Raw genomic sequence first — 27,077 nt, 5'->3', positions numbered from 1 at the left:
GTGTGATAGAGTTAGGGGAGGCGGAATCAAGGGAATGGCAATGGAAGTTAAATGAAACATTACTGAAGGACAATGAATATAAGGAAAAATTAGAACAAGAACTGGATGTTTTTTTTGCAACAAATAAAATAGGAGAAATGTGTCATGAGAGGCATATTTATTTCGTGCCAATGTGAATATCAAGGGGGTAAAAATAAAAAATGAAGATCAGAAGTGGCCAGCTTATGCAGATGATTTGATCTTTTTTGTAACTGCCCCAATTACATCTCTCCCGTTTTTATTAATGGAGCTACGAGAATATGGGAAAATATCTAACTTCAGAATAAATTATGGAAAATCAGAAGCAATGGGGATAGAAATAGTTTTGTCTCATCTACAAGCGATATCCACACAATTTGATTTTAGATGGATGAATTCATATATACCGTATATACTCGAGTATAGGCCGACCCGAGTATAAGCCGAGGCCCCCAATTTACCCCCAAAAAACTGGGAAACCTATTGACTCGTGTATAAGCCGAGGGTGAGATATGCCTGTCCATCCCTGTGTGTGTGTCCATCCATCCATCCATCCCTGTGTGTGTGTGTGTCCATCCATCCCTGTGTGTGTGTGTGTCCATCCATCCATCCATCCCTGTGTGTGTGTCCATCCATCCATCCATCCCTGTGTGTGTGTGTGTCCATCCATCCATCCATCCATCCCTGTGTGTGTGTCCATCCATCCATCCATCCCTGTGTGTGTGTCCATCCATCCGTGTGTGTGTGTGTGTGTGTGTGTGTGTGTGTGTGTGTGTGTGTGTGTGTGTGTGTGTGGCCTTGTGTGTCCAGCCTACCTGTGTCCCGAGCCTCCGTCCGGTCCCGAGCCTCCGTCCGGTCCCGTCCCGTCCCGAGCCGAGCCTCCGTCCGGTCCCGTCCCGTCCCGAGCCTCCGTCCGGTCCCGTCCCGTCCCGAGACTCCGTCCGGTCCCGTCCCGTCCCGAGCCGAGCCTCCGTCCGGTCCCGTCCCAGGATCACCGCTCTTCGTCGGCGCCCATTCCCCTGTTCAAATGCCGCGCCTCCCTGTCTGTGATAGGCGGAACACAATTTCCCAGCAGTCTGTGTTCCGCCTATCACGGACATCCTTTCATCCTCGTCCGTAGTACGAGGATGAGACGATGTCCGTGATAGGCGGAACACAGGCTGCTGGGAAATTCAGTGTTCCGCCTATCACAGGCGAAGGCGGAGCCGGAGGCGCGGCTTTTGAATTATAGAATGGCCGCTGTCTGTCTGCTCGACACGCTGATTGAGCAGGCAGACAGCGATGACTCGAGTATAAGCCGAGGGGGGCACTTTCAGCCTCAAAAAAGAGGTTGAAAATCTCGGCTTATACTCGAGTATATACGGTAAGTTATTTAGAAACAAAAATGTCAAAAAATCTAAATGAGCTGTTTGAACTTAACTATATCCCATTGGTAAGACCGATCAAAAGTGATCTTCAAAAATGGAGCAAAGAGATTTTTACGTGGTTTGGGAGAACCAATATTATTAAGATAAATGTGATGCCAAGACTTCTATATTTTTTTTGTAAAATCTTTTTTTATTGAGTTTTTCAATAGCATAGAAAATTGCCCACACATGGGCCAACAGTACCCACGCAGGGGCAAAATCTCTGCTGTGGCTACAGACCGCAGCAGGGCATATCAGGTAACACAACATGATCGGTCTGCCTCTGAAGCAACAACAGGCCACAACCAGGCAGACCGATACAAACAAAACTAAACGTATCTAAACCCCCATGTGGGGAGAGGTTAACAGCAGGAGAATCCGTGCTCAAAAGACAAGATGTCATAGCATAGAAATGCATGTAGTACCTGGGTCAGTCTATTACCATATTATGACCTTAATGTTGGTCTAAGGGTTAGTTACTGCATCAGTCGCCGTAGTGCTATCAGCTAACCAACAAGTCCACACCTTCTCAAATTTTTTTGGGCATCCCCTGCCCTCGTAGGTGGCTCTATAAAGGGGCAAACTGGCATTCACTAAACCCTTCCAGAACTTGACAGAGGGGGGAGATGATTGCATCCAATTCATTGTGATGGCCTTACGTGCATAGTATAGTAATAAGGATATGAGTATTTTCCTAACTTTGTGGATTATCAGCTGCTCCACCAGCCCCAGCAGACAACATTTAGGATCATAAGGATTACTAGTCTTAGTAATGTTAACTATCACCTGGAGAACTTCCTTCCAGTAATGCCCAATTGCTGGACAAGCCCAGAAAATGTGAAAAAAATCCCCTGGCTGATACGAGCATCTCCAGCACGCCGGGGAATGTGTCGGCGACATCTGGTGCAGTCTATGGGGTGTGTAGTGAGCTCTGTGTATAATTTTATACTGAACAAGTTTGTCCCTGGCCGAGACCAGAGGAGAGAACGGGAATACCCAAATCCCCCTCCAATCATCGTCATCTAGCTCCGGTATGTCCCCCACCCACTTCCTGCGTAGGGAGGACAGTGTGGGGATGGCAGAAACCAACAGGGACCCATAAATCTGAGAAGTGGGTTTCTCCAAAACCTTCACCCGAAGGGTGGACTCGAGCTCCGAGTATTCCATTATGACTGGTTGACCTAAGAACTGACATCTATGAGCATGGGCAATCTGGAGATACCTGAAATGAGCCTCTGCAGGCACGTTAAACTTTGTACACAATACATGAAAGGGAGCAAGTTCCCCATTGGTGATAACATGCTCCAGAGTCAGTATTTTGTATCTGGCCCAGGCCTGAGGATCCGGGATAGTGGTGAACTGTGGTAGGTTAGGATTCAGCCACAGGGGGGTGTGAGGAGACCAGGTGTTCGGCGGAGAAGCTCTTAGCGCCTCTCCCACCCTCCATGCCCTCATAGTGGTGCACATGGAAGGGGTGAGGCAATGAGGTGTTTTTGGCCCCCTGAATATCAACCCTTTCAAGGCTTCCAGAGACCCCACTATAGCTGCCTCCAACACCGTAGCAGAATTGGTCAGATCTGGCTGCAACCACCAGTGGACAGTTACAAGCTGAGTAGCCAAGAAGTATTTGTGGCAGTCCGGGAGAGCCAAGCCCCCACTGTCCACAGGCCTGGTCAGAGTGGTATACTTGAATCTAGGCATTCCAGATCCCCAAATAAATGAAAGGAAGAGTTGTTTAAGAGAATTAAAGAAAGTTTTATTTAGCCATTGTGAGGAATTCCTAAATATGTACATTAGTTTGGGGAGGACTTTCATTTTTAGAAGGTCAATGCGCCCCATGAGGGAGAGGGGAAGATTGCCCCATGCCCTTAGTTTGGATTTAATCCCTATCAGAACAGGTTCAAGATTAAGCCAGGCAAAATCCCCGCTCTCCCTTGAAATAATGATACCTAAATAGGTGAACCTATCCACCCATTGAAGCGGGGTAGAGGGGGATGAAGAGGACCTGGCCCCCTCATCCACTGGGAAAAGCTGAGACTTATGCCAGTTCACCCTTAACCCAGTGAAGGCGGAAAAATCGTTCATAATTTCCGAGTGCTCCCCGCAAAGAGTCACCAGCATCATTTAAAAAAAGCAGTAAATCATCCGCATAGAGAGCCACTCTCTCCTCCAGCCGGCCCATCCTAAGTCCACGGATCTCAGCCGAGCATCTGAGGGCCTCCGCAATAGGTTCCATTGCCAGGGCGAATAAGAATGGGGAGAGAGGGCATCCCTGACTGGTGCCCCTCCGCAGGGGGAACTGAGGAGACAAGGAGCCATTCAGTTTAATGCATGCTAGGGGACCGGTGTACAATGTGCGCAACCAGGCAATAAACTTCAGTGGAAAATCCATTCTTCTGAGCACCTCCCACAGATACACCCACTCTACTGTGTCAAATGCCTTCTCCATATCAAGGGTGGCAATAGTCCTAGTGCCTTGATTAGTAAGGGGGGCATGAATATTAGAAAACAGTCTACGGATGTTGATGTCTGTGGATCTACCCGGCATAAAGCCCGTTTGGTCCGGGTCAATCAGAGATTTAATCACTTTATTGAGTCTAGTGACCAATATTATGGTTAGTATTTTTAAGTCACAATTTAGGAGTGCTATTGGCCTGTAGGAGGCGCACAACCTGGGATCCTTATTAGGCTTTGGGATGAGGACAATATGGGCCTCCCTCAAAGAAGATGGCAGGGAGCCCTGTTGAAGACACTCACGATACAGCTGAGCCAACCTGGGGGCCAGTAGTTCTACATGGGCTCTATAATATTCTATGGGTAGTCCATCTGGCCCCGGGGTCCTCCCAGCCGGGAAAGACCCGATGGCCATCGCCACCTTCTCCGGTGTGATCTCTGAGACAAGGAGTAGTCTCTCTGCATCAGAGAGCCACCCCAATGCTAACGTGTCCAACATGGCGGTCATAGGAGTGGGATTAAAATCATCGGGGAGCGAGGAAACATATAGGGAGGTGTAAAACCTGGTGAAGGCAAGTAGAATGTCCTCTGCAGAGGTAACAAATGCCCCATCTGCCGTGAGTATTTCTGAAATAACCGCTAAGGGCCTGTCCTGCCGTGCTAACATCGCTAGTAGCTTACTGTTCTTGTCCCCATGTTCAAAGTACTTCTGTCTACTATGCTGTATACCAAGCCTGGTAGTGTCCGAGACATGGAGATGTAATTCTCGCCGAAGCGATGAAAGGTGTTCAAAGTTAGACACCGTAGTCGAGGCTGAGTATTGCCTGAGAGCCTCTTCCACCTTGTGCTGAAGGTCAGATACCTTATCCCCGAGTTCCGCCCTAACCGCCGCCACGGCCGAGATGTACTGACCCCTGCCGTGGGCTTTGGAAGCATCCCATGTTGTCTCCAGGGAGGCTGACCCCGCACTATGCATCCAGTAGTCCCGCAAGGAGGGAGAAACCCTATCATGTACTGTCTCATTGTTGATCCAGTAGGGTTGTAACCTCCAGAGGGCTTTGCTCCTTGTCCTGGAGGTCCCAATGGTAAGCTTAAGAGGGTGATGGTCAGATAGGCCAGAGGGAAGATAACTAGCCTCCCGGATACTAGCCAGGAGGGTATCATTGGCAAAAGCCAAATCAATGCGGGAGGACGTTTTAATTGTAGATGAGAAGCAGGAGTACATTCTTTCTTGGGGATGTAACCACCTCCATACCTCGTGGAATTCTGTTGCCTGGGCCCACACACCAAGATCAGGATTGAAAGCAGATTCTGGGGAGGGTCTATCAAGATCACGTGACAGTGTGGCATTAAAATCTCCCATAAACAGGACACTCGCCGGACAATGCGGAGCCAGCCTCTCATACAGGCTCGGAGGAGGCAGATAGATGTTCACAATGACATATTTCTTATCAAAAATACTTAACACCACCATAGCAAATTTCCCCTGGGAGTCCAAATGGACCTCATGGATTGTACACTGGACTCGTTTACTAATCAATATAGAAACCCCCCGAGAGTACGAGGAGTAGGTCGCATGAAGCGCCCTTTGCACCCAGGGTTTTTTCAAAGCCAGAACCTTACTGCCAGTCAAGTGCGTTTCCTGTAGCAGTACTATGTGGGGGTTATGTAGCTTTAAATATTGGAATAACAGCGACCGTTTATATTTAGAATTAAGCCCCCTGACGTTCCACGATATAACGGTCAGCAACTCAGCATCTGAGGGGGCCATCATGGAACACCAGGGGGAAACCGAAACAGGATGATCCTAACCAACCAAGAAATATAGACTGACCCAAATTGAGCACATACAATCAGCGGCCTATGAGCAGCACAGTACTTATTGATTACTTTAAGGCAGAAAAACCCCTCCCCCCAAAACATAAAACACCCTACCCAAACATCATGAGAACCAAGCTCAGTGGCCCAAAAGGTAGGCCAGAGAGTCATAAAAAACCGATGCAGGGTTTTGTCCCTTAACTAGAAAAAACATAGAGTCTTTAGGTCACTTGGACCCCTGGACGTTGGGCCACTGGGCCGAAGGTGTATACAGACCTTCCAGAGAGAGTCCTTCTCTAGTGCGGGAGGGGAATCCAAGTGTGGAGGTGAGAACAGAGGGGTAAACAGGGGGCGCTTCTGAACAAAGGTGAGGTAATTCAGTGGTAGTCATTGGAGCTCCTTAGGCAGGAGTAAACGGTATTTCAGCCAGCAACAGAAGATTAAAAAAAAAAATGTGTTACTTTTTATACTCCGTATGGGTACAAGTGGGATGCAATAGGGAGGAGAGGACTGGGGGCAGAGAGCAGTCAATGCAGGGAAGCAGCAAAAGACAGTCCTGTTGAAAAGAAGAGGGATACTTAGCAACTGATTGTGGTCGGTCATTCTTCCTCGTGATTGCTTATGTTTAGCGGGCATCCAGCCAAGCCGCCTCAGCCTCTGGAGTATCGAAGAAGCGAGTGCTGTCACCATCAGTAATCCGTAATCTGCTGGGATACAAAAGACCAAAACAAATTCCTCGTTCTCGAAGCCGGCGTCTCACATCAGTAAAGGATTTGTGTCTTTGCTGTACCTCCTGAGAGAAGTCTGGGAAAAAGAGCAGTCTGGTGTTCTCATACTTGATTTCAGGAGATGTACTGAGACATTTATTTGATGTCTTATTTTTATAGTATGTTAATAGAACAGGAGACTCCACAAGAACTTCCTTTTCTTCAGGCCTGGGAAAGAGATTTAGGGACTACGTTTTCCCCAGAACAGAAGGATAAGATGTTGCTGGTTAATCAAAAGGCCTCGATGGCAAGCAGATATCAAGGAGGATATAAGATCCTTACTAGGTGGTATAGAACACCAAAAGTACTACATCAAATTTACCCCCAGATATCGGAGACATGCTGGAGATGTCATGGGGCGGAGGGAACATTATTACATATTTTTTGGGAATGTCCAAAAATTTGAGTGTTTTGGGAGATGGTAGCTGATACTATTGTAATGATAACAGGAATCGATCTTGGAGATAAACCAGCAACTTTTTTGCTGTTCGATATTCCAATGGTAATAGAAAGATTCAAAAATTCTTTGCTGAGGCACTTATTGATAGCAGCAAGGGCATGTAGCCCTCCAGCTAGAGCACAGTGGTTTTTGAGAATTGCAGAAATTCAACAAATGGAAAATTTGACAATGAAAGATCAAGATGAGAAATATCAGAAGATTTGGGCTCCATATCTAAATTATAGAGAAAGTATGATGTAAAACATTTGAAATATGGTAGAGCTGGCAGATCGTGGGGGGGGGGGGGGGGGGGATTATTATGAAAATTCCCTTTTTTCTTCTTTTCTTTTTTTTTTGGGAGGGAAGGATAAGGGATAAAGGAAAATGATATGGAATTAAAGTATAAATTGGAAATATTGTAAGATATAGATGTGAAAGAAGTTGTAGGTATATAATTAACTGTAATATGAAATTTATGGAAAGAAAAGATGGAAAAATAAAGAATTTATAAAAAAAAAAAAAAGAGAGCTCATACATTGGGAGACCTCTTATGCCGCGTACACACGAGCGGACTGTATGGCGTACTTAGTTCGTCATACAATCCGACGGACAGTCCGTCGTACTTTCCACTGAACGGACTTGACCACACACGGATACCCAAACAGTCCGTCGAAAGCTTGCGCGATGACGTGTACAGCACGTACGACGGGACTAGAAATAGGAAGTCCAATACACAGCAAAGCACCCTTCCGCCATGTAAATCCTTTCTGGGCATGCGCCATTCTTAGTCCGTCGAACTAGCATACTGACGAGCGGATTGTCCGCTGAAACCAAAGTACGACGGACAGAATTTCGAAAAATCCGAAATTCTTAGTACGCCGGACTGCACGCTGAAAAAGTTCGCTGAAGCCCACACACGAGCGGACTGTCCGCTGAAATGTGTTTCGACGGACTAAGTACGCCATACAGTCCGCCCGTGTGTACGCGGCATTAGGAGATGAAGTGTCTTTTCCATTTTTTTTTCTATTTTTAAGTTTGGCGGGGGCGGCGTGATTGACGGTGGATTACATCGCGGGTAACTAATTTTTTTTCTTTTAATAAAGGATTTGTCAAAAACTGTCTCCTGTTCTTCTTACTTTTTGACACTTTTTTTGGTGAATGGGTACGGGTACGATGTACCCAATACCCATTCACATTAGAGGGGCCCTTGTCTTCATCAACATGGGGACAAGGTGCTTTGGGGCAGGGGGGCTCTGTGCCCTCCCTGCCCCAAAGCACCTTGTCCCCATGTTGATGGCATGTGGCCTGGTATGGTTCAAGTGGGGAGGCATGTTCACTCGCTCCCCCCCCCTCCCATTTTCCTGACCAGCCAGGCTGCATGCTCGGATAGGGGTCTGGTATGGATTTTGGTGGGGACCCCACATCGTTTTGTTTTTTTCTTAATTTTGGTGTGGGGTTCCCCTTAAAATCCATACCAGGCTCAAAGGGCCTGGTATAGACTGGGGGGTGGGCCTATGCTGTTTTTTTTTTTTCTATTGCCGGGTAATTGCCAGCATTCTTTTCTTTAACATTCATCTGTTAGTGGGGAAGCCAGCTAATAGATGATGACTCATGGTTGTTAAGTACTTGGGCAGCCGGATTCCCAACACGCTGCTTAACAACCAGCTATTTCTTCACACAGAATTTGAATCGGTCGATAGTTTTTCGACCGATCCGAATTCTCATTGTTCTGAAAAAGATGTAATTTGTTAGTAAATTTATAAATTAAACAAATCTTAACTAAAATGAAACAAAATTTTACGAAAACTAAACTAATTCAGAAGTAAAACTAAATAAATTTCATAACGAAAGGAAATTAGTAACATAATGAATCTATCCAAAGCGGAACAAATTTTCCCCTTCTGCACATGTACACTTTGCAGAACTACTGTCTGGGCTCTGACTAGGCCATGCAAGGGCATCCACCCTTTTCTCCTTCAACCACTGTGTGGTAATTTTTGCTGTGTGCTTTGGGTTGTCATTTGGGTTGTCATGTTGGAAGGTAAACCCTCTTCCCATTGGCAACTTTCTGGCAGAGGGCAGCAGGTTTTCCTCAAGAATGTGATGGTATTTTGCCCCATCCCTTTTTCTTTTATCCTGACAAATGCTCCAGCCAAATAATTATATTTATTGCCAACTCAGTGATTCTGTTTTTTTTTTTCTGACATGTTGGTGTTATATCTCTCACTTAAATGTTATAAGTTGCACTCAAAAATACAGTTGGATAACAACAAAAACTGTGTCTGTCTTCATTTCAGGCTGCAAACCAACAAAATGTGATTATGTCAAAGGAGGTTGATTCTTTTCTGTAATCACTGTCTCTGTGTGTGTGTGTGTGTGTGTGTGTGTGTGTGTGTATGAATGTATGTAATGACAAAGATTGATAAGGATTTCTATTTTTGCTCACTGCATGGGGATCTATTTTACCGTCTTTCTACCATCTTGTATTTTTATTTGATTTTTTTTTCCAGGAAATTGGAGCTACCTCCAAACTGCTCCCTTACCTTCGTGTCTGCAAGGGTCTCCTTTGCCATACATGTGTGCAGGACCGTCTTTAACGTGGGGCAAAAGGGACAGGCAGATGGGCCCCCCAGGATGGACGGGAGGCGCAGGCAGCGATAAACTGCTATCCGCCTTCCTCTTCACTTTCAACTCTGATAGCGGTCCAGAGAACAGGCGGGACCCATGGGAGGCGCTGGCAGCCAGGGACTGCTATCTGCCCGAGACAGTCCGCGGTCTATGAATCCATTGGAAGGAGCAAAGCACCTCACCCAGAAGGAGAACGGCCCTGCCCACTGCTGGTCAGCATGAATGTCCTATGAAAGGTGCTGGGCATCTCTCTCGCCTCCCTCTCTGACCCCTCTCTCTCTCTCCCCCATCTCTGACCCCTCTCTCTCTCACCCCCTCTCTCACACCCCCCTCTCTCTTTATCTCTCTCTCACCCCATCTCTCTGACCCCTCTCTCTCACTCACCTATCTGACCCCTCTTCCCCCCCCCCCCTTTGTCTCTCTCTCATCCTTCCTCTGACCCCTCTTTCTCTCCCCCATCTCTGACCCCTCTCTCTTTCCTCCATCTCTGACCCCTCTCTCTCTCACCCCCTCTCTGGCCTCTCTCTCACCCACTCTCTCTCTTTCTCTCTCATCCACCTCTCTGACCTCTCTCTCACCCCCTTGCTCTCGCTCTCTCTCTCTCTCTCTCTCTCTCCCCCTCCCTCCCTCCCTCTGATCCCTCTCTCTCAATCACCCATCTCTGATCCCTCTATCTCTTTCTCTCTCTCTCACCCCCTCTCACCCATTTGTCTCTCTCTCTCCCTCCCTCTGACCCCCTCTCTCACCCCCCTCGCTCTCTCTCTCTCTCACCCCTTCTCTCTGATCCCTCTCTTTTCTCTCTCTCACCCCCCTCTCTCTGATCCCTCTCTCTCTCTCAGCCCCTCCCTGACCCCTCTGTCTCTCTCTCACCCCCTCTCTCACCCATCTCTCACCCCCCTCTCTTTCTCTCTCTCTCACCCCCTCTCTCTGACCCCCTCTCTCTCTCACCTCTCTGACCCCTCTCTCACCCACCTCTCTGACCCCTCTCTCACCCCCTGTCTCTCTCTCACCCCCTCTCTCTCAACTTCTCTCTGACCCCTCTCTCTTTCTCTCTCACCCCCTCTCTCTGATCCTTCTCTCTCTCACTCCCTCTCTGACCCCTCTCTCTCTCGCCCCCTCTCTTTCACCCCCCCAACCCCCTCTCTCTGATCCCTCTTTCTCACCTCTCTGACCCCCCACTCGCTCTCCCCCTCTCTGTGACCCCTCTGTCTCTCTGGCTCTTCTCTCTCACCCCCTCTCTCTCACATGCAGGCAGGTGGATCTGAGTGGGAAAGTGAGTGTCACTGATCACATCTGCACCCAGCACTGCCACTGATCACATCCACTCCAAGCACTATCACTGATCCAATTCCCCCCTCCCAAGAATTGTTACTGATCCCATCCCCCTCAAGCACTGCCACTCATTCCATCCCCACCAGCACTGCCTTCACTCATTCCATCTCATTCCCCTAGCACTGCCACTGATCCCATCACCCCAGCAATGCCACTGAATCCATCAACCTCACAGCATTGCCATTAATACCATTCCACGTACCTCCCCCCCCCACCACTGCCACCACCGCGACGGATCACACTGCCCCTAGCCCAGTAGCCAATGGGTGAGCGGTGATGATGTGCAGTAACCTCTAGCAACCAATCAGCAAGCAGAAATGATGTGATGTAACCTCTAGCAACTAATCAGTGATTGGTAGTGTTTTGCTGTAACCTTTAGCAATCCAAATTTCTGCCTTATCTTCTTCACTAAACTGAGTTTAGCTGCTATTTATTTAAGTTTCAAAGCAGGTGTGAAATGAAATTGCATGCGGGGGGCCAAAGAAAATTGTCACCCAGGGTCCAATCAATATTAAAGATGGCCCTGCATGTGTACTCCCAGAAAGGGCTGTGTGCTTTTATTGGAACACACAGTGCCCAGCAAGCCATACCCCAGCAGTGACAAAGACCACAGGTAAGGGATCGAGGGAGGGGGTAGCACAAGTGCTGGGGCATCTTTTATCTTAATACTGGGAATGCATTCGGGTAACAATTGCTGAGCGTTTAGTATTTTTTTTAACCTAAGCTTTTGTGCAATGTCTTTCTGACCCTTACTTCCAGTATCTTATTGAGCAAGCCAGTATTACACAAGAACTTTGAAGGAAGTAGTATGGTGCTGCATGTTTAAATAAGGCTTATAAATATGTAAATTTCACCATCAATTTGTTTACAAAGAATTACCATAGAAAATCCCTCTTTACATTGCTTGGTCAAACTGTATAAATACAGATTCCCTTTGTCCTCACCCGAAATTGTTAACTGGTCATACCAGCACTCAGCTTCTCAAACACATTTGTGCTAAACTTTCTATTTTGTAGATTTTTTGTTTTTGTTTTTACTCCTACATATCATGTAACAAATGAGCCATATAATCCCCTCTTTGCAGAAGTTAACATTGTAAAGAAGAGAAGAAACATTTTAAAGAGGGTTTTGAAACTTATGACCACAAAGTGAGTATTTTTTTTTATTTTTTTTTTTTTTTTTTTTACAATATGAAATGTACAGATTGTAAAATGCACTCTGCCATAAGGTGACTGTAAATTATGTTTTCTGATACAAAATTATAGAACAAAACTGAAGGTAAGTGTTTTCTAGAGAAACAAATGTAATTAATTACTTTAAATTCAAAACTAATTGTTGATCAAATGTAAGTTGCAGCTGTTAATTTTTAATTAATTAAGAACGTGGTTAGACATCTAAATGTTTGCTGTCATGAACCATTGTAAAGACAGGGATAAGGTCATATGGTATGGAACGTAGTATTGAAATTTATGCACATACGGTATACAGATGGACATAACTTGTGGAGTGGTGCAAGGCTGAGGCCAGCTTATACATGTTAACCACATAGACTGGATAGGGCTGAGTAGCAATGTTTTTCAAGTGTGCAATACACTTTTATTTTATTTTTCACCAGCACCCCATTCCTGAGTACCAGCGGGGACTTTCTTTCTTTATCGTACATCATAGGACACAGAGTCTCAAGTAATTACTTGGTGGGTTATAGGCCTACCTTCAGGTGTTGACACTGGTATAACCAGTACAGAAAGTTGACTCCCCTATATAACCCCTCCTCCGTCCAGGAGCACTCGGTTTTTTCACCAGTGTCTAAAGGTGTTGGTCACGAGTGAAGATGTGCTCTAAGGAGCTCCAGGAGGGATCCATGCTGGATTTAACCACTTCAATACCAGGCACTTAAACACCTTCCTGCCCAGACCAATTTTGAGCTTTCAGCGCTGTCGCACTTTGAATGACAATTGCGCGGTCATGCTACAATGTACCCAAATGAAATTTTTATCATTTTTTCCCCACAAATAGAGCTTTCTTTTGGTGGTATTTGATCACCTCTGCGGTTTTTATTTTTTCCTAAACAAATAAAAAAATACAGAAAATTTTGAAAAAATAAATGTTTTTTTTGTTTCAGTTTCAAAACTTTGCAAATAAGTACGTTTTCTCCTTCACTGATGGGCACTGATGGGGTTACACTGATGGGCAATGATAAGACGGCACTGATGGGCACCGATGAGGTGGCACCAATGAAGTGGCACTGATGAGGTGGCATTGATGGACACCGATATGTGGCACTGATAGGCGGCACTGATGGGTGGCACTGATGGGTGGCACTGATGGGCGACACGGATGGGCACTGATAGGTGGCACAAATTGGCACTGATAGCTAGCACGGATTGGCATGGATGGGCATGGATAGGTGGCACATGTGGGCATGGGTTAGTCGGCACAGGTAGGCATGGGTAGGCGGCACAGGTGGGCATGGGTAGGTGGCACAGGTGGGCATGGATGGGCACTGATAGGTGGCATGGATGGGCACTGATAGGCGGCACAGATGGGAACTGATAGGCGGCATTGTATTCTAATATATTGTACTAATGGATGCCAATCAGTGCCAATCAATAATGCATGCCAATCAGTGATGCCCATTGTGGGCACTGATTGGAATCCATTATGGGCACTGATTGGCATCCATTGTGGCACTGACTGGAATCCCTGGTGGTCTAGGGTGGCATACCTTGTCCTGGGCATCCCTGGTGGTCTGGTGGCGTCCCTGGTGGTCCAGTGTGGGCATCCTCGGAGGGGCTGTGCTGATAATCGATCAGCACAGACCCCCCTGTCAGAGGAGCAGCCGATCGGCTCTCCTCTACTCGCGTCTGACAGACGCGAGTGAGGAAAAGCCGATCACCGGTTTTTCCTATTTACACTGTGATCAGCCGTGATTGGACACGGCTGATCACGTGGTAAAGAGTCTCTGTCGGAGACTCTTTACTGAGATCGTAGTTTCCGGGTGTCAGACTGACACCCCGCAACAACAATAGCCGCGATGCGCGCCCCCGGGGGCGCGCAGCGGCTCATAATCCTGATCACGTCATATAACGTCCGGTCAGGATTATGCAACCACTTTGCCACCGTCTATTTGTTATAGGGCGGGCGGCAAGTGGTTAAAGAAAACTCCACAATCAGATCCATTCTCGCCACTGAGGCCATAGGATGGTACCTGGACCTCGATGCAAGAACGAGGTGTTGCCTGTAATGCTTCTCTTTGAGAGCTGGACCCTAGGAACCAGGACGCTTTTTAGTCTTGCTACATTTCTTTTGTTTTTTTTTTTATAAGCCCCCCCCCCCCCCCCTAAAGTGGAAATTTGTAGTTTTTTTGTTTGGTGAACTGTCGGTGGTTACGCAGCCCGCCGTGATGGGTGAAGTTTGGATCTGCTGTTCCAGCAGTATCCTGCAGCGAGGATAAGGTTAAAAAAAAAAAAGTTTATGTGATTTTTTTTTTTTCTTTAACCACTTCAGCCCCGGACCAATTGTCAGCCTAAGGACCAGAGGTCTTTTTACAATTTCGCACTGCACTGCTTTAACTGGTAATTGCGCGGTCATGCAATGCTGTACCCAAACAAAATTTGCGTCCTTTTCTTCCCACAAATAGAGCTTTCTTTTGATGGTATTTGATTGCCTCTGCGATTTTTTTTTTTTTGCGATATAAATGGAAAAAGGCCGAAAATTTCGAGAAAAAAAGATATTTTCTACTTTTTGTTATAAGAAAAATCGAATAAACTCAATTTTAGTCATACATTTAGGGCAAAATTTATTCAGCCACATGTCTTTTTAAAAAAATGTCAATATGCGTATATTTATTGGTTTGCGCAAAAGTTATAGCGTCTACAAACTAGAGTACATTTTCTGGAATTTACACAGCTTTTAATTTATGACTGCCTATCTCATTTCTTGAGGTGCTAAAATGGCAGGGCAGTACAAACCCTCCCCCCAAATGACCCCATTTAGGAAAGTAGACACCCCAAGGAAATTGCTGAGGGGCATGTTGAGCCAATTGAATCTTTTTTTTTGTCCCAAGTGATTGAATAATGACACAAAAAAAATAAGTTTACAAAAAGTTGTCACTAAATGATATATTGCTCACACATGCCATAGTTATATGTGGAATTGCACCCCAAAATATATTCTGCTGCTTCTCCTGAGTACGGGATTACCACATATGTGGGACTTTTTGGGAGTCTAGCAGCGTACGGCACCCCGAAAACCAATCACTGCCTTCAGGATTTCTAATGCCGCGTACACACGATCAAACAATCGGGTGGAAAAGTCCAGCAAACTCAAGTCCGCCGGACAATCCCCCCGTGTGTAGCCTCCGGCGTACTTTTTTGACCCGAAAGTACGGCGGACTTAGAAAGTAGTTTTGCACTCCAATCTTCCCGCCGGACTTGCATTTTGGCGGACAATCCGGCCGTGCGCATGCAAGTCCGCCGTACTTTCGAAATTAACAGACTTTTCCCGCCCGGAGAAAAGTCCGCTCATTTTGAGCACGTCTCCAGGTAGGCGGGGCCCACGAAGGATGCGTCGCTGGCCCAGCCATCTGGTATGGACTTAAAGGGAAACGCCAACGCCGAGAAAATCGGCGTGGGGGTCCCCCCCAGGTCCACATCAGACCCTTGTCCGAGCACGCTACACGGCCGGCCAGGAAAGGGGGTGCGGACGAGCGAGTGCCCCCCTCCTGAGCCCTCAACATGGGGGTGCCTTGGGGAAGGGGGGGCCGCGCGTTGATGAGGACAAGGGCCTCTTTCCGACAACCCTGGCCGTTGGTTGTCGGGGTCTGCGGGCAGGGGGCTTATCAGAATCCGGGAGCCCCCTTTAATAAGGCGGCCCCCGGATACCGGCCCCCCACCCTATGTGAATGAGTATGGGGTACAATGTACCCCTACCCATTCACCTGTAAAATAAAGAAAAAAAAACACAACACACAAGATAAAATAGTTTATTGCACAGCTCCGGGGATCTTCCGTCTTCGGGGGTCTTCTCACTGGACTCCTCCGCTATCTTCTGCTAGCTCTTTTGCTAGCGGAGGAGCCCGGCTTTCTTCCTCGCTGCCGGCCTCTTCTTCTGACTTCGGGGGTCTTGTCCCCCACTTCAGTTCTTCTGCAGGGCCACTGCGCCTTCTTCTAGCTCTTTTACAGCCGGTGGCCCGGTCTTCTGTCGCCGCTGTCGTCGTCGCCGCCTTCTGTTCTTCTCTTATTCTCTTCAGATGTTGCCTCATTGCTCGCTCCGCTAACAATGACGGGGACCGGGCGTGCGGCGACTTATATAGGGACATCACCGGATGATGTCCCCGCCCAGTATGATGTCACAGTCCCAGCATCCTCTGGGACTGTGACATCATACTGGGCGGGGACATCATCCGGTGATGTCCCTATATAAGTCGCCGCACGCCCGGTCCCCATCATTGTGAGCGGAGCGAGCGACGAGGCAACATCTGAAGAGAAGAAGAGAAGAACAGAAGGCGGCGACGACGACAGCGGCGACAGAAGACCGGGCCACCGCCTGTAAAAGAGCTACAAGAAGGCGCGGTGGCCCGGCAGAAGAACCGAAGTGGGGCGGCGCGGCCCCCCCTTCCCCAAGGCACCCCCCATGTTGAGGGCACGCAGCCTGGTATGGCTCAGAAGGGGGGGCACTCACTCGTCCCCACCCCCTTTCTTGGCCGGCTGGGTAGCGTGCTCGGAAAAAGGGTCTGATGTGGACCTGGGGGCGATTTGATTTTTTCAGCGTTGGGGTTCCCCTTTAAGTCCATACCAGATTAGCGGGACCAGCGACGTCTCCTTCGCGGGCCCCGCCTACCTGGAGACGCGCTCAAAATGAGCGGACTTTCCTCCGTGTGTGTGGGCGAGTCCGTTCATTTAAAAAGTACGGCGGATAGTACGGCGGACTTAGTGCGCCGTATTAGTCTGCTGAAAAAGTGCCGTGTGTGGGCAAGTAGCCCGTTCGGAAAGTCTGACGGACAGCCCGGCGGGAAGTCCGCCGGATAGTCGGCTACGTGTGTACGTGGCATAAGGGTGCAAATTTTTGATTTCACTCCTCACTACCTATCACAGTTTCGAAGGCCATAAAATGCCAAAATAGCACAAACCCACCCCCCCCAAATGACCCCATTTTGGAAAGTAGACACCCCAAGCTATTTACTGAGAGGCATGTTGAGTCCATGAAATATTTTATATTTTGCCACAAGTTGCAGGAATATTACAATTTTTTTTTTTTTTTTGCACAAAGTTGTCACTAAATGATATATTGCTCACACATGCTATGGGCATAAGTGAAATTACACCCCAAAATAAATTCTGCTGCTTCTCCCGAGTATGGGGATACCACATGTGAGGGACTTTTTGAGAGCCTAACCATGTACAGGACCCCGAAAACCAAGCACTGCCTTCAGGATTTAAATATATATATATAAAACGCTACTAAAAAAACTGTTAGCGATCGCAGGGATCAGGCCTGACTCTGCGAATGCTGCAGTTATGTGTTTAGTGTTTTGTAAGTGACAGTGATCGATCGATACTGCACTTGGGTGGGCTGGGCGGAGGGGCAAAACGCAGGTGCTAGCAGGTATCTGGGCTGATCCCGCTAACAATGTGTTTTTTTGGAACCCTAAACTGCTGAGGACGCTAGTATAGATCTGATCAGATCAGATATTGATCTGTTCAGATTCTATACCACTACGGGATGTGAACTTTGCGCATGGGTGTTAGCGGTACTGGCACTAACCTAGCGCTGCCTGGGGCGACGCAGACCCTGACCCTAAAACCTAATTGATATCACCCGCCGGGTGATCAGGGGGTTAAACCTTTATTGGGTAATAAATGGTGGGTGCCCCGATGCTATAAAAAGCAAACTAACCAGAGTCACCCGTAACACTTATGCGGTGATCACTGGTGAAAGGGTTAACTAGGGGCAATCAGGGGGTTAAAATCTTCATTAGGTAGTATATGGGGGTCCCTGGTGCTATATAAAAACCTGACGGGGAACCTAAATAACTAACTGGCTAACCAGCGTCACCAGTGGCACTTATACGGTGATCTCTGGTGAAAGGGTTAACTAGGGGCAATCAGGGGGTTAAAACCATTATTGGGTAGTATATGGGGGTACCTAGCGCTATAAAAACCCGGCGGTGAACCTAAAAAAATAACTAGCTGCCTAGCGGCACCAGTGACACTAATGCAGCGATCATAAAAACGATTGCTTAGTGATACTGGCAAAAGGGGGTGAAAGGGTTAACTACGGGCAATCAGGGGGTTAAACTTTTATTGGGGGGGTAGGGGGCTACCCTGGACGTAACACTAACTGCCCTGACAGTTTTTACTGTCACAACTGACACTAAATGCAGTGATCAGTAAATAAATGATCACTGCAATCAGTGACACTGTGACTGGGAGGGGGGGCGGGGGGCGATCGTGGGGGGTGATTGAGGGGGGGGATTTGTGTGCCTATGTGTACCTACATATCAGTGTAGTGTTGGAGCACACTTACTTTCTCTGTTCTCCTCGCAGTCCGATCAAAAAGACCGCCCCGAGGAGAATGACATCACTTCCTCCCTGCCTGTGTTTACTATACACAGCGGGGGAAGCTTCACATGCTTGTGCCTGTCGGTGCCATTGCGCCAACGTACATTGCCATGCGGCAGTCCTTAAGTAGTTAAAAAAAAAAGAGAGAGAAAACCTTTATATGCCTTAAATACCATAGAACAGCGCTGTCTCACTAAAAGTGTTGTCCAGCAGAGGGGGTTCTTACTTTCCTAAGGGAATTAGCAGGCTGAATGGTTATCAGCTGCTTAGCAGCTAAGGGGAAAAGTTCCCATAATCATTAAAACTCTGCAGAGTTTAGCAGCATGCTGGCAGAACCCCCCTTTCCCTCCCCCTCTCCTCCTTTAAGAGTTGTTTGGCGTCTTTTTTTATATATATTACTCAGTTATGGTAGGTATCCTAGCCTGCTGTGGAGCGGCATAAACTGGCAGTATAATACAGACGAGCTAAGCATATTCAAACTGAATGGGGGGTTGCCGGAGGACGCAGAGGGGCATGGCCGTAGGTCACATGACGCTAGGTATGAGACACAGTGTCTATCCATACAGCGTTGATTACTGAGGGGGAAGTGCTGTGGATGCCAATCAGGTCCACCTGAGGCTCACACATTAAAGCACTCTCTGCTACAAGAGAACTCAGCCTTTGTAGCCAGAGTTCACTAAGGAGAGGAGTCTGTTATACTAAGAGACATTTAGTGCGGGGCACGTAAGGGTGTAAAGCAGGTATTTCCAGTACAGGAAAAGAACTGTTAGCATGCATTGTTTGGCTAGAATTATTTAGCAGATAATATTGTGTGAGCCTCTGCTTTTGTACTTAGCATTATGTCTTCCAGACCTACTGTAAAGGTACCTAAGGTGTCACCCTCAGGCGCTGGGAACCCCAGTCATGCCTCCATACTGTCTTCCTCTTCAGAGAGATCAGACACGACAAGCCAGGGTGAGTCATTGGAAGCTAGTGGTGGTGCAACTGCTTCACACACTTCAGCCCCTGTTTATGTGACTGAAGAAGCACTTTCCTCTGCCCTGCAGGGCTTAGAAGGAAGATTAGCGACTTTAATCGCATCATCCATCCAGGTGGATAGGAAACGTCCTAGATCCCCCTCCCCCACCTTAGACTGTTTACAGTCAGTGGGGGGTCCTAAAGAACTATGGGGATATGACAAGGTCTTTCCCGCAGATGATCGGGAAGAAAAACAACCCGGTTATTCCTCTGCAGAGGAAACAGTACTTGGAAATTCACCTTCACAAACTGAAGTACAGAGCCTTACAGAGATGGTTCGCTCTACTTTCATGTTAACCCTAACGGAGGCAGCTGAAGGTCCGGTATCCTCTTTAGGATCCTTAAAACCTTTTCAGCCTTTACATGCGTTTCCAGTACACGCATTACTTGAAAAGCTTATTTATTCCAAATGGAATCATCCGGATAAGCATTTCTCCCCTCCTAAAAGATTCTCTAATCTCTATCCTATGGAGGAAAAATTCACTAAAAGGTGGAAGATTCCAGCAGTTCCAATGTGAATAAAAATTTAACTTGTCCAGTGGACAATGCACATATGCTTAAGGATCCAACAAATAAAAAGTTGGAAGGTCTGTTAAAAACCTCTTTTTCCTTAGCAGGGACTGTAACTCGAACCTGTGATAGCAGCCATAGGCATCTGTCAGTCCTTAAAGGACCAATTTACAGATGCCATCAAAGAGCTCCCTGCACAACAAGCTCAGGAGTTGGCCGAGCTACCTAAAGCATTATGCTTTGCCATAGATGCTATAAAGGACTCTATTCACCAGGCATCAAGTCTGGCGCTTGTACTTGTACACATGCAAAGGACCCTTTGGTTAAAGGGTTGGTCAGCTGAAACACCTTGTAAAAATCTACTAACTGGGTTCCCCTTTAAGGGAGAACGCCTTTTTGGAGATAGCTTGGATAAATACATTCAGACTATTTCCAGCGGAAAGAGTACTCTTTTACCAGTCAAAAGAAAATATAAACATCCTTCGTTTAAACAGACTTTTTCCTCAGCGCCAAGGGCATCCTCCTCTAGGCAGGGGCGACGGCCTTTGCTGTCGGACCCCAAGGGAAGATCTCAGGGTCAGACCCAGGCACAGAGGAGGACCTGGGGCCGCAAGTCTGCAAAGCGGAATACCAAGGCCTCATCATGAAGAGGCATCCCCCCTCACCAAGATGGTTTGGGTTTTTACTCAAACCTATTTACGGTGCCAAAGCCGAATGGAATTATCAGACCAATTCTAGATCTATGGAATCTAAATCAGTTCCTGAGGATCTGCTCCTTTCGCATGGAGTCAATCAAGTCAGTCGTATCTATCCTACAAGGAGGGGAACTTCTGGCATCCATCGACATCAGAGATGCATATCTGCATGTCCCTATATTCCCTCCTCACCAGAGGTTTCTGCATTTCGAGGTAGAAAAGAAGCATTTTCAGTTTGTAGCCCTGCCCTTCGGCCCTGCTACAGCACCTCGGGTATTCACAAAAGTACTTGCCCCACCTCTAGCCAGGTTAAGGGCACAGGGCATAACTGTCCTGGCTTACTTAGACGATCTATTGTTAATAGACTGGTCTGTGGCTTACTTAAGACGGGGTGTAGCCATTTCAAGCAGCTACCTGGAAAGTTTGGGTTGGATTCTCAACCTAAAAAAGTCCTCCTTGAAGCCACTAAAGAGGCTGGAGTATCTAGGCATGATCATAGATACAGCCCAGAAGAGGGTGTTCTTGCCTCCAGCAAAGATCAGCTCCATACAGGAGCTAGTGAGGATGATCAGGTCAAGAAAAAATCCTTCAATTCGCCTTTGTATGAGATTGTTAGGGAAGATGGTAGCTTAATTCGAAGCAGTTCCCTATGGCCAATTCCATTTGCGACTGTTTCAAAGCAGTATCCTGTCTGCTTGGAACAAGACTAATCAAACTTTGGATTTGCCAATGCGGCTGTCCCCAAGAGTGTCCCAGAGCCTCAGTTGGTGGTTACTATCCCGGAACTTGCTGAAGGGAAAAAACTTCAGACCAATTATCTGGAAGGTAGTGACAACGGATGCCAGCCTTTCAGGCTGGGGAGCAGTACTAGAGAAAACTGCTGTCCAGGGACGATGGTCAGTAACCGAGCGTACCTTACCCATCAACATCCTAGAGATTCGGGCAGTATATCTGGCCCTAAAGACCTGAACCTCCAGGTTAAAGGATTTTCCTGTCAGGATTCAATCCGACAATGCCACAGCCGTGGCATATATCAATCACCAAGGGGAACCAGAAGTCTCCCAGCTCAGAGAGAGGTGAACCAGATTCTAACTTGGGCGGAAGAGAATGTCCCCTGCCTACCGGCAGTTTTCATTCCAGGGGTAGAAAATTGGCAGACGGACTATCTAAGTCGCCAGCAGCTATTCCCAGGGAATGGTCTCTTCATCCCGAAGTATTTCGAGCTGTTTGCCAAAAATGGGGGCCTCCAGACGTAGACCTTCTAGCGTCCAGATTCAACACAAAGCTAGTCAACTTTGTGTCCAGGACAAGGGACCCACTCGCGTACGGAACAAATGCGTTGGTGACCCCCTGGGATCAGTTCTCACTGATCTATGCTTTTCCCCTGGTTGCTGCCTCGGCTTCTTTCCAGGATCAAGCTGGAAAGAAATTCGGTAATTCTGATAGCACCAGCATGGCCCAGAAGGTCATGGTTCGCGGAGATCGCAAAGATGACAATGGAGGGTCCTTGGCCCCTTCCACTAAGGCCAGACCTGCTATCGCAGGGGCCTATATTCCATCCTACTTTACAAACACTATATTTAAAGGCTTGGCTATTGAGACCCACATTCTGAAGAAACGTGTGCTTTCCAGGTCAGTTATCTCTACTTTGATTAATGCTAGGAAGCCAGCTTCTAGAGCTATATATTATAGAGTCTGGAAAGCTTATGTTTCCTGGTGTGAATCCAAGGGTTTGCACCCTAGGAGATATATTATAGGCAGAATTCTTGCCTTTCTACAGTTAAGCGTAGAGATGAAGCTGGCCCTGAATACTATTAAGGGTCAAGTCTCAGCCTTATCAATTTTGTTTCAAAGACCGCTTGCTACGCATTCTTTAGTCTGGGGTTTCATGCAAGGAGTGCTGCAGATAAATCCACCAGTTAGATCTCCTTTAAGCCCTTGGGATTTGAATCTAGTTTTGTCGGTGATACAAAAACAGTCATTTGAACCATTACAGCATATTCCTTTAGTCCTTTTGACAAGGAAGCTGGTATTTTTAGTTGCTATATCGTCAGCAAGGAGGGTGTCAGAATTTGCTGCTCTTTCTTGTAAAGAGCCATATTTGGTTATTCATGAGGACAGAGTGGTGTTACGCCCTCATCCAGGCTTTTTGCCAAAGCTAGTTTCAGGCTTTCATCTGAATGAAGATATTATCCTGCCTTCGTTTTTTTCCCAGACCAGGTTCCAGGGAAGAAAAATATCTACATTGTCTTGATGTAGTGAGAGCAGTGAACATCTATTTGAAGAAAACTGCTCAGATTCGGAAGACTAATGTCTTATTCATTCTGCCAGAGGGTCCTAAGAAGGGACAGGCAGCGTCGAAATCCACTATCTCCAAGTGGATTCGGCAAGTTATAATTCAAACTTATGGTTTAAAGGGAAAGATTCCCCCTTTTCAAGTTAAGGCGCACTCTACTAGAGCGGTTCGTGCTTCTTGGGCAGTGGGTCACCAGGCCTCCATGTCTCAGATCTGCAAGGCCGCAACTTGGTCTTCAGTACATACATTTGCAAAATTTTATCAAGTAGATGTAAGATGGAATGAGGATATCGCCTTCGGGCGCAGTGTGCTGCAGGCAGCAGTATAAGTCCTCAGGTCTGGGGGTTGGGACATCCAAACCCCCAGACCCAGGTATGGGACATCCCACCAAGTAATTACTTGAGACTCTGTGTCCTATGATGTACGATAAAGAAAATCGGATTTTTAAAACAGCTTACCTGTAAAATCCTTTTCTTGGAGTACATCATAGGACACAGGGCTCCCGCCCCTCTGTTTTATGCTTATATTGCTTGGCTACAAAAACTGAGGTACTCCTGGCAGGAGGAGGGGTTATATAGGGGAGTCAACTTCCTGTATTGGTTATACCAGTGTCAACACCTGAAGGTAGGCCTATAACCCACCAAGTAATTACTTGAGAGCTTGTGTCCTATGATGTACTCCAAGAAAAGGATTTTACAGGTAAGCTGTTTTAAAAAACCTATTTTTTTGCTTAGAGTGGCACTACAAGTATTAGCACGTCATTACAGTATACAGATGCATATATGCAATAATGTCTACCTGCTAATTAAGAGAAAACTAAAGAGAGATGCCAGTCTTTAAGGTGAAAACAACTGAGAAAGGTTAATACTTAGATGATCAGATAAGTTGTTAGGCTGCGGAATGATGAATGGTAATCATACGACCACATACTTACTTAATATATAATTTAAAAAAGGTCAGAAAAACATAAACCAATTCTAGTAACAAAGTATAAGGCTAAAATACATAAATAGCTTCCAAATTCAACATTTACAAGTAAAACAATAAAATAATTTAAACCATAAATTGTAAACTTCTGAATATATTCATTTTTAAGACAAAGATAAAGAGTGGACAATCAACCAAAATACATTGACTTGTTATCCTGCCCTTTTTTTGCAAATGACTTTTTTGGACATATGCTGTTCATTCTTCCGTTATGATATTTTGTGCTTGTATAGTATATTTCTTTACTTATTCAGCAACCACTTCTGGATGTATGAGATGCATGCAATACAATCTCCACCAACCAGACCTTTCATTCATAATTATCCGCTAAGGTCTGATGTACGCTAGGATTCTATTTATACAATGTGATTTTTACAAAATGTTCTCTGGTTGCGAAACAATTCCTGCCATTTAAAACACATGCACCAGGAAAATTCACACGTGGAGAATGTTTTCTGAATGTCAGATTCACTGCTTTAAAAATATATGCCCCTATATTATTATGATGATGATTATAATTCTCTCTTGATCACTACCCTGACCTGTCAAATGAAGTCTCAATGATGTGACATTTGTGCAATTTCTTTTGGAACTTTGAGAAAGAGAGAATTAAAATAAATGTGATACCTGTCTCTGAATACTGCTATGGAAGAAACTTTTTTTACGAATGGATTTTTATGTTTACAGCTGTATTAAACCTGAAACCAAAAATGGAATGTATTGCAACTGAACTTAAATGTGGTCGCTGCATCCGTTTTCTTTTCTTTGTCTTTTTCCCTCTGTTTTCACCTTGTTATCTGGTCAATAACACACCTCCTACATTAGTGATAAACCACTTTGGAGGAATAAAATAGGACACAGCAAACAGCAGTATTGCCAGTCTGTGGGGAAGGGGATGGAAGTGGTAAATGTATTAGATTTGAATACATATAACAAATTTAAGCCAAACTCCAACTAACACTTTATAATCAGTTACTGCAAGCATTGTTTCCTTTTGGGATAAAGGTTTTATATGAAAAAATAAAAGCAGATAAATGTAATCACCCCTGGCAGTGGTAAATAGATGGTCTCATCCATGTAAGCTGATACATTCTGCTGGAGAGCTTGAACTTCTGAAAACAGCAGAGTTGCTGATGAAAATAGAACAGAGAAAGCCTAAAAAAGTTAAATAATAAAACTAATAAGTATTGGTAAGGTAAATTATATTAAAATGTTTGCTTTTGGGTTTAATACTGCTTTAAGTCACAGGCTTGCTGAATTTTTACATGGTAAGACAACAAACACTTGTAGTATTGTCTTATTGTAGCTCAGTATCACAGGAGAAGTCACAACCACTGTCAGTCGGCTTGCCTGATGGAACCAAGCACTGATTAAAGTTGAACTGTCCCAGATCTCAGAGCTCAATGCCGATAGAATTTTCAGTATCACATGATATAGGCAGAGAACAGTATTTGTGGCTTGCTTCACTGCAAAGTTTTTTATTATATAGTGTGGTACAGTTCTTTTGCTGCACCTTCAATGCTAGAAAATTATAAACATGGTCATATATAACATAAAGCTGAATTAACACTTTCATTATTCGTTTAAAAGTGGAAAAAAACATCAAAAAACTGAAATAGGAAATTAGTATAGAAAAATGCAAAATGAATATCAGTTTCCTAAAGTAAATTAAACCAAACCTCAAAAAAAGTTTAAGACAAGTTATTAGTAAAAATACATTTTCTAAACATTTTTTGGCTCTCTAAAAAAACACAATGCCGAAGTGGGCACTGGCTAAAACAGAAGAAGTAAATACAAAACCCTCTTCCATATAAGCAAAGTTTTGGTGCTGATGTACAGCCAGGTAAAGTTAGATTAAAATGGGGCGTGGCCTGGACATGGCCGAGTGAGGAGGTGTTCTACCTGAGCTCCTGGCCACCCTGCACCCACCTTGGCAATACCACACTAATTTACCGGACATGCCATCTTCTAAGAAGCGGGCAAGCCAGCGGACGAGACACGGGGCTACCCCAGCCACCGACAACCAGGCTATCGGAGACCTACAGAGACTTTTTAGCCGCTCGGGCCCGAGCGCCTCGGGATCCAAGATGGCGGAGCCTCGTGGCACGAGCTCCCCAGTCCCGACACAAGCGGACGTTCGGGCAGCCTCTGTGGGTTCACAAAGCCCGACTTTCTATCCGAGCTCCCCGGCGGCCCCATCGGCGGACCCGGGTGGATCTCCTCACCTGCCGCTGCTTTACCGCACGGACCCGGAGTTAAAGGCCATCCTGCAGGCCCTCCCGACGAAAACAGACATTGAGACCATTGTTGGGAGAGTGGAGGCCGCCCATAGAAAGGAGATCGCCGCGATTCGCCAGGAAGTTCATTCCCTAGGCACACGCCTCACAACGGAGGAACTGTCGGTGACTTCCTTGGAGCGGAGAGTCTCCGCGCTTGAGTCCCAACATGGAGCTCACTCCCTAGCAGCGGTGGAACTGCAGCTCCGTATGGAGGAGATCGAGGACCGGAGCCGCCGGAATAATTTGCGGCTCCGCGGCCTCCCGGAAGCTACCGGCCCCGCGGATCTCCTAGCCACGGTCACCGCAATTTTTCGGCAAGTGGCGGGTGAGCAGCTACCGGAACGGTTCGAGATCGACAGGGTGCACAGAACCCTGGGCCCAAGACCGTCTGATCCAGCTCGGCCAAGAGATGTCCTCTGTCGCCTGCACCACTACACCCACAAGGAGATTGTTGCCCGACGGTCGTGGGAAACGGGTGAATTGGACTTCGACGGGGCCTGTGTGAAGATCCTCCCTGATGTTTCTAGACCGACTCTACACCGCCGAGCCCTTCTAAAGCCCCTCCTGGATCTGGCCAGGCGCTGTAATGCTACCTATCGCTGGGGCTATCCTCTCTCTGCCACCTTCACCAGAAATCAGAGATCTTTTTTGCTGAAATCGCCGGAGGCTCTTCCGGAGTTGTTTATTTTCCTAGATGCGGATCCGATTGCTGTGCCCAATTGGCTGGCCTACCTTCCGCGGTCGCAGGGCCGCCCAACTACCTCGGGAATGCCCATGCCGCGGCCGCAGAGACGGCAGAGAGAGGGCCGTCGTCCGCGAACCCTCTCCCGCGAACACGATCGGGAAGGATAGGTGATAGTAACGGATTT

At 46.7% G+C, this 27,077-nt stretch overlaps 1 protein-coding gene across 8 annotated transcripts in view; it reads left to right on the top strand.

Annotated features, from left to right (window-relative positions):
- Positions 1 to 11,733: 11,733 nt before the first annotated feature.
- LOC143982457 (zona pellucida sperm-binding protein 3 receptor-like) overlaps positions 11,734 to 27,077 on the top strand; it is a 633,312-nt gene continuing 617,968 nt past the window's right edge. For 2 of the 8 annotated variants that reach the window (XM_077481170.1, XM_077481172.1), the window contains exon 1: positions 11,744 to 12,010. The gene's annotated coding sequence lies outside the window, so the exon portion shown is untranslated. Of the gene's footprint in view, positions 12,011 to 27,077 lie in introns of all 8 variants that reach the window. The other 6 variants (XM_077481173.1, XM_077481174.1, XM_077481171.1 and 3 more) reach the window with 6 other exon arrangements.

The sequence above is a fragment of the Lithobates pipiens genome, unplaced genomic scaffold (genome assembly GCF_037356315.1).
Source record: "Lithobates pipiens isolate NorthernLeopardFrog02 unplaced genomic scaffold, aLitPip1_a1.2 Scaffold_16, whole genome shotgun sequence".
Taxonomy (NCBI): domain Eukaryota; kingdom Metazoa; phylum Chordata; class Amphibia; order Anura; family Ranidae; genus Lithobates; species Lithobates pipiens.
The sequence above is the reverse complement of the archived record's forward strand: the minus strand, read 5'-3'. Positions and strand labels throughout refer to the sequence as shown.